Source organism: Colobus angolensis, unplaced genomic scaffold (assembly GCF_000951035.1).
Source record: "Colobus angolensis palliatus isolate OR3802 unplaced genomic scaffold, Cang.pa_1.0 Scaffold93, whole genome shotgun sequence".
NCBI lineage: Eukaryota > Metazoa > Chordata > Mammalia > Primates > Cercopithecidae > Colobus > Colobus angolensis.
Genome location: NW_012123265.1, coordinates 1,455,794 through 1,463,686, shown reverse-complemented (window position 1 = coordinate 1,463,686; position 7,893 = coordinate 1,455,794). Strand labels below are relative to the sequence as shown.

Below are 7,893 nucleotides of genomic sequence, written 5' to 3'. Positions count from 1 at the left end.
GGCTAGTTTTTTGTATTTTTTAGTAGAGACAGGGTTTCACCGTGTTAGCCAGGATGGTCTCGATCTCCTGACCTCGTGATCCACCCATCTTGGCCTCCCAGCCCTTATCTTGTAACACTTCATAAGCTTCCTCCAATAGTAATAACAATAGTTAATATTAAGTGAACACTCACTCTGGACCTCTCAGTCACTCTTCTAAGTGATTTAGCTCAAAACCTAGGAGGCAGGCTTTATTATCACCTCATTCTACAGGTGAGGAAACAAAGGCACAACTTGCTCAAGGTTACGCAGCCCAAATAGCAGAGCCAGGATTCAAATCCCAGGCTAGTTGATTACAGACCTACTTTGCTAAATGCCTCAGTTTATAAAGAAAATATCCTCCTAAGTGGAAGCAGTCTAGAACAACACAGCCCAGTAGAAACATAACATGAGTTATAAATGCAAGCCACATATATAATATACATTTTCTAGTGGCCACACTACAAAAGTAAAAAGAAACAGGTGAAATTAATTTAAATATATTTTACTTAATATATCTAAAATATTATTTTAACCTGTAATCAATATTACCATTACTAATGCAACATTTTACATTATTTTTTATACTAATTTTTTGAAAGCTGGTGTATGTTTGATACTTACAGCACATCTTAATTGCTACCAGACATATTTCAAGTGCTTATGGCCCCATATTGGACAACAGATATATAGAAGGACATTCTACTTTTTCTATTTTTTCTATTATTTGTTTCTATTTCAACTTTATTTTTAACATTTTTAAATTAAAAAAAATTTTAGAATCTTGCTCTGTTGCCCAGGCTAGGGTGTGGTGGTACAATCATAGCTCATTGCAGCCTTGAACTCTTGGGCTCAAGCAACCCTCCCATCTCAGCCTCCCAAGTAGTTGGGACTACAAGCATTCACCACCATGCCTAGCTAATGTTTTCATTTTTTATAGAGACAGGGTCTCACTATGTTACCCAGGCTAGTCTTGAACTCTTGGGCCCAAGCAAGCCCCCTGCCTCAGCCTCCCAAAGTGTTGGGATTATAAGCATGAGCAACCGTGCCTGGGCTATTTCAACTTTAAAATTGGGTTTTGCATTGGTATTGGATCAAAGAAGCCTATATTAATGGAAATGTGCCCTTTGGATAATTAAATGAACAGAGCAACAGTTTAGGACAGTGGAAAGAATATGCTTTAGGCATTAAAAAATCTGGGTTCTAAGCCCCATCTTAGAACCACTAACCAGGGCTGTGGCCAGAGCAACCCTCAACTTCCCTCACTCTCTTTCCTCATGTTAAAAAATACATGATGGTTTATGATTATTACGATTCTTTCCATTTATAAAGTTCTTTCTGCTTATAGCATACATTCTTTCAGAGTTTCTGTGCCTGTTTCCTTGTTCCATTCAAGATTTCTGTAAGAAAGGACTTATCCCACATTGTGGTTGTGTTCCCTGTGCCCAGCTCTGTGCCTGACACATTTCTGTAGGCACAAGAAACATCTGTTGAATGAATGGAAATCCAGTCCCCCTTTGAGGGACTCCTAGGCCTCCCAGTTTTTGCCAGAATGATCATAACCGCCTTAGCAATTAATTGCACGTTCTCATATTGGCCTAAAATCTTAACAATCTAAGATTTCTGAAGGGTTATAGCCAGGATTAGAAACCATTTCCTGATCCTGTGTGCAAAGGAGATGGTACTCAGCCCTAGACATGGCTGCCTAGAGACCCCTGCAAATGGTCTCCTTCTTATTACATGCTGTTCTGATGCTGAGGAGAGTTAATTAATGACTCTAAATAAGAAAACAATCAAATCTGTCTGCAGTCATATGAGTCAGAGCAGACCCAGATGGGGTGCCGGGTCCTTGGCTTCCAAGTGCCCTCGGGAGAAGCAATAGCAGCCTTTGCTCCTTTCATCAAAGCTCTGCGAAGCCCCAACTTGGAAGGGGAAGGAATCACTCAAAATGGAATGGAGACTCAGCTGGATACGAAGCATTTTTCTTAAAAGGCTAACCCTCTATCTGAGTGTTGTACAGACTGAGGCCCTGGGAGAGGAGAAAAAACGTAAGTTCATTCCTTTCTACCCTCTTTAGACACCCAAACTGAAAGGGGAGTTCTCAGAAACCGGTCCCTGTGTATGTTGCAAGATTGGAGCAGTTGGAACTGCCACTTTAGGAGGACCAGTCTTGTGGTTTGAAATTCACCAAACCCCAAACCTGCCCACCTTCTGGAGTCTTGCAGCCACATATGGAGGTAGAACTTTGGTTGGGTGGCATAAGGACAGGAATGTGATGCTTTCCTGAGATTGGCTGGAGCCCACACAGTGAAAATTTTATTTAGGTGTTAGAGGCTTTGCTATGAAAATCTGAGAGTGGGAATGGGTGGAAGGAATCTCTTAACAATAAGAGTGTCTTCAGCTTTGTAACAGGATGCTAGAAAATAAAGATAAGCTCTATTTCTTTGGCTCTATGTGTACTCTTTGTCAAATAATAACAGCTTCCTCATGTTTTTTTTTCCTTCCTTTCTTAAAAAGGAAAAACAGTGACAACACTTTGTTGCCATCTACGCTTGGCTTCCTATGAAAATTTTCCACGCTGGAAAGAAACCCCTGGGCTATTGGTCATGAGGGTCATTATACTGCCCTCTCCCCATTCTTTGGTAAACAAGTTCAGTTAACAAACCTGGATAAGATATAAAGTAGGTGGCACTATCCTTGCTGAACTTGAAACGACTGATTTGTGTCTAAATCCTAGTTGGCCCCCAATCCTATTCCTCTGGCATTTGGTTATAACCTTACATAGGACAATCCAATAGTTCAATTTTATTTCTATAATAGCAATAGGGAAAAACAGTGGTAAGGAGGAACTTCCAGAGTTTGAGATCCAGGATGGAACCTAAACTCTTCCCTTTCTGTGTAACCCTGGGAAAGCCCTCAAAACTTTGTTTCCTCACCTTGAAAGTGGGAATTATGCCACCACCTACCTCATAGGACTGTGAGGATTAAATACATTCTTACATGTGAAGAGCCTGAGTCAGAAAATGTCTCCTCTTATTAGCTCATAATTCTTTAAACAGGGATTGCTGATGAGTTCATTCGAAGTAATTCAGTAATACCCTCCACAGCTCTGTTTCCTCCTATTCCATTCTGTAATCAGCTTTGGGGAAATCCTCTCGGAGGCCATGGCCCTCAGCTCTTGCTTCTAGCCCACACCCTGAAGTCCTCCCTTCCCACCAGGTGGGTGAGGCCAGCACTCCAGAACCTTGGACAGCTCTACTCCACAGCGATCGAGCCGGCTGCCCCAGGGAACAGGAGGGTCTTGGGAAATTTTCCAAAGGTTGCATTAGTGCAGTGATTTAGGAATGCCAGGGCTGAAGTCTCATTTCCAGCATGCATGCTGCCACTTGCATGCATGTTCAGATTCTTCAACATGACCAGCCCTTCTGGAAATTTCTAAGGAGACTCTCAGAAATGCTCACAAGATTTACCAAATCTTAGGGCCTTTTCCTTCTTTTCTATGAACTCCAAAATTTTTTTTGAGCCCAAAAAGAACAGAAACACCACCCACATCTTCCTGAATCTGCTGATATTTAATTTGTTTGGCTTCAGTACAAGGATTAAACATTCTTGATTAACTTCAAGTGAAAGTAATAATGTATGAGCATGAGGAAATGTTTTACAAGACAAAGATCCAGGTATAAATTAAAAGAAACATAAAATAACATTATTGCCTGTAGGTGATGTTAAGCACCATTCTAATCAGGATAAGCAGGTGGTTCAATTTATGAGGCAATTTAGCTTTTCACTCTCCAATGCAGAACACAACACACCATATGCAGTCACCTTCCAAACAGGCAAGGAAGAGATTAAGTCCTATTTTTACTTTATGATACTGAGTCACATAGTTCAATGCAAATCACATGGATGCCAAAGTAAGAACAATACCAGGTATTAAAATTCCTTTGCGGAGCTCTTAAGATTTTGTGATTGCGTGAAATTCCTTCAGAGTAACTCTGAGAGAAGAGACACATGTCACCAGATGGGCATTTAGGATTGAGCATGTCTCATCTCTCTCCCCCACTTCTGTCATTAGGCCTGGAAGAGCCGTATTTGCAGCTTTTTGCATTTGATAATAGCCTCCAGATGCCTTCATTTTCTGGGCTACATTGTTTTTGAGGAAAAGAGGGTTTGCCTTTGAAAAATGTTATTAACTAATTTAATAATGAGGGAAAGAAGAGGATAAATGTGGAACAGGAAAAGAGGAGAAGAGAGTAGTAGAGGTAGAGGGAGAGACAGGAGATGCCTAAACCTCTTTGACCTTGGTAAGTGTTTTCCATGCATTGTCCTTATAAATGGGTTTGATGCCCACCTTCCACTGGTCAGAAACTTGAACAAAGGCCTTCAAGCCCTCTTTAAACATTTCCATTGCTGAAGACAGCAGCAATTCCATGGCTTGAACTAACTTGAAAAAACTTCAGACAAGAACATCAGCTTGACACTCTGAAGGTAGGAGGGAGCCCCCCAATAGAAAGGTTTGTGATTTTACCTAACAACGCTCACACCCACTCTGAGCCTCTACATCGTGAGGGAGTGTTAGTTGCCAAATTGTGTCTGGTTTAATCTCTTTCCAGCAGAGGTCGCTGTGGACACTGGGAGTGGATACTTGTGGGAACTGGACCAGGCAGCCTGGGATAGATGGTGGCTACATTGTGTGGTACCTGCTATTTCTGCTGTTCTGCTGGCCAGCATCTGGTCTCTCATCCTATGGGAAGTAGATCTCTGTGAAGATTATCTCAAAGCTGCACAGTGCCTTTGCTATACAAGCACTGTGAGATCAGGGTAACTTATTGGGGAGGGCAGGTTTGGGAGGGCCATGTGCATCCTCTAAGGGTATTACCTTGTAGCGTACGTCTGTGTTACCCTTGTTTCCTGTCTGAGTGTACCTAGTATTTCTGAGACACCACCTGTGACTGACCAGCAACATCAGTGCCATGCCCTTCCAGACATGGAGGCCAAAGTGACAAAAGTTGTCTTGCCATGTAGTCTTGCACCCACATCATAAGTGACTCTGTTGATGAGTCCCCTGCTAAGCCTCACTTGGAAGCACATGGTGGTGGTGAGGGGGCAGAATTCTGGTCTTTGGAGCAGCCTATTACAGTAGGATAAAGCTTCTGATAAAATGGGAAGGGCAGGGCACTGGTGAGTATGTTAGGGTCAGATCTGAGACCTCAGAAGGGCTGAAGAAGTCTCCCCATACTTGTGAACTCCCCACTTACTGGGCCTTACGCAGGCCAGGCAGGCTAGGCACAAAGCAACCTGAAGCTGCCTTCATCCTGAGGGCATCCACTCAGACCCTAGGTCATTGCTGTGACTTGAGAGTTGAAGATGTGACTACCCTGCTCCCCACCCCCACAACATCCAAGTCCAGCAGTAAATGACTGGTTCATCTACACACACACACACACACACACACACACAGCCAGAAGCACAAGCTCTGGCCGTGCCACACACATGAAGACTGAAACACACATGGGTACATTCAACCGGTCACACATTCACACCCACACTCTGACCCACACCATCATCCATGCAAACCCTCACACATTTAAACACATCCCCGCCCCAGAACCAAATTTGACCTAACATGGCTGATGGGGCGTGGGAGGGTCCAGTCAGGATATCTCTCTGGACCCTGGTCCACTCCTGCCCCGTGAACTCCAGGCCCCTTGCTCAAGGTGGAGCCCTCACCTGTCCCTGTCCTAGTGGTCACAGGTCCCGAACGACCCCCGTACCGGCCCCCGAAGGGGCCCTGGTTACCATCGTGTGCACAGAATCCTGGGTGCCTGGCTGGCCTTAGGGTAGGGGGTATGGGAAAAGAGAAAGATGTGGGGCATAGTGCCCTGCCCCGGCTCAGCCGCCTCCTCCCTCGGGATTTTCCATCCCGACTCTCGCTGGCCCGCTAGAAGCCCGTGCGCTTTGTCTCCCGCCCCGCTCCCAGCACGTTTCTGTGGAAGCTGCCCGCGCCGCGCCCGAAGCCCCCCCCTCCGAGGCCGCGCCCCCCGCCCAGCCCGCGGCGCAGGCCTGCCAGTGCGGCGACCGCCGCTTTGTCCTCTCGAGGATGCCTGGGCCGAGCGCGAAAGCCCGGTGCCTGGGAACAGCCACCGCGCGTCCTAGAAGCAGGTCCTCGAGCCTCGGTTTGGGGTGCGCCCTGCATCGGAGCGGAGCAGCCCCCAAAGATTCGCGGGCACGAGGTTGGGGGTAGCGTCTACCTGGAGCTCTTGAGTGCTTGAGAGGAGATCCGCCCCGTCCCGCTCTGCACATGCCCATCTGGGGTTGGGCCCCAGCTGAGGTGACAGAGGCTCAGTCCCCGGGGCGTGGTGGGCTAGTGAGGGTCGTCTCGACTTAGAGCCCCAGGCCTAGATCCAGGTAGGGAGGGCCTGGGAGATAAGGCCCGGGTGGGGAGAGGTGGGGAGGGGTCCCTCGTCTCCTCTTACATCCCCCTACACCACCTCCCACACCCAGGCCACCCAACCCTAGGCGCGGGCCCGAGAGCGGGGGATTCCGAGTGTCAGTGCTTTCCTCCACCCGCGACTCCGAGCAGGATGGGGAGGGGTCCCCCAGCCTTTCCCTGCCACATCCCAATGCCACCCCTCACCAATAACCTAGGAGGGTCCAAGTGGAAGGGGTAAGAGTCCTCTGTCTCATCCACATCCTCGATCCTCCTCTTTACAAAACCCTAGGGCCTGGGAAGGAGGGGGGATAGGGAGGGGGCGAGTGTGGAGGAAGGGGCCTGGGGAAGGGTCTTCCCTGTCCCAAGACGCCTTTCTTTAATAACCCTGGGAGGGTCTGGGCTGGGGATAGCGGTCCGCGATCTCATCCATCACCACCAGACTCCTTTGTAACCTCGAGCAGCCGAAGTGTTGCGGGGAGGGGTCCCCCTGCCTCCAGTCCCCTCATCCCACAACACCCCCTCCTCCTGTCCTCAGTAACCCGAGCAGCCCGGTCGCCAGGCACAGTGGGAAGGAGGGTCCAAGCCTCCTCGCTCTCCCAGGAGAGATTGCGGGTGGTGTCCCCCAGCCCTCGACCCTCATACTCAAAAGCCTTCTCCACGATAAAACGAAAACTAACCCAAGCTGCTCCGACCTCCGGCGCCGGGCCACAGGAGGCCCCTAGTCAGTCGACGGCTGTGCGGGACCCACGGTCCTGAGAGCAGCGAGAACACGTCCCGTCAACTCCCCGAGCCCCTCACGCCTCGGTTCGCCCCCTCCCCAAGAAAACAAAAGCGAATTCAGCAGCACCGACCTCTGACGGTGGGCGGGAGGGCGGTCAGCGTCCGGCAGCGCACCCTGCTCCTCCCGGCTCCTCAGCCCGGGCTCCCGGCCGCAGATCTGACGGCGGCTGCAGCGGCGGCTGCTCTCGCGGCTCTCGCGTCCGGAGCCTCCCTCAGACTCAGCACCTGGAGCGGCGAACAGCTCCGCGCTTCATTCCTCTCACCCCGCCTCCTTCGCGCCGCCGTAGCCAATGGTGACCCGGACCCCGCCCAGGAGTCTGCCCATTGGGGGCATCGTCCCCTCTCCCTCCGGCCCCGCCCGCTGGTTCCTGGGTGTCTCCTTAAAGACCACATCCCTCAGAGACCGGCGGAGTTTCACACAGCTTTCTGGGACTTATAGTTCTTTAAGGACGCGGAGTGGGCTCACGCCGCGGGCAGGCAAACAGAGCGGGACTGCATTTCCCAGGGTGCACTGAAGACACGGAGGCGCGGAGCAGGGCGGGAGGACCGTTTCCATAGCAAAGACGACCAGCCGAGGATGGCTGGCGGAGAAGTGGGGCAGGCCGCAGGACCCTCGAAGGGTCGTGTGAGACCCCGGGCAGCCTCTTGGGAGGCCATTTCGA

At 49.4% G+C, this 7,893-nt stretch overlaps 1 protein-coding gene across 1 annotated transcript in view; it reads right to left on the bottom strand.

Annotated features, from left to right (window-relative positions):
* SMPD3 (sphingomyelin phosphodiesterase 3, neutral membrane (neutral sphingomyelinase II)) overlaps positions 1-7,651 on the bottom strand; it is a 92,446-nt gene extending 84,795 nt beyond the window's left edge. The window contains exon 1 of the mRNA XM_011932004.1: positions 7,303-7,651. The gene's annotated coding sequence lies outside the window, so the exon portion shown is untranslated. The remainder of the gene's footprint in view (positions 1-7,302) is intronic.
* Positions 7,652-7,893: the final 242 nt, after the last annotated feature.